Source organism: Fibroporia radiculosa, assembly GCF_000313525.1.
Source record: "Fibroporia radiculosa TFFH 294 genomic supercontigs, scaffold21407, whole genome shotgun sequence".
Taxonomy (NCBI): Eukaryota; Fungi; Basidiomycota; class Agaricomycetes; order Polyporales; family Fibroporiaceae; genus Fibroporia; species Fibroporia radiculosa.
This window is the reverse complement of record NW_012133021.1, coordinates 1,797-2,042: the sequence shown is the minus strand read 5'-3', so window position 1 is coordinate 2,042 and position 246 is coordinate 1,797.

Genomic DNA, 246 nt, shown 5'->3' with positions numbered 1-246 from the left:
CCATGCCACGATGAATCCATGCACTCACATGACCAGACGCACCGAAAGTGACACCAGAGCCGCCCAGTCACATCAGGAAATCCCCCCCGTGCTAATGAGACATAATTAGCAATAATTACATCTCATTAGTGAATTATTGGCATTATACTCATTAGATTAGTTGGCCTGCTAATGAGGACGATTATGGCAATGATTGGTCAATTATTGGAGTAATAGTCTTGCACTAATCGAACGTTTGCGAGTGAT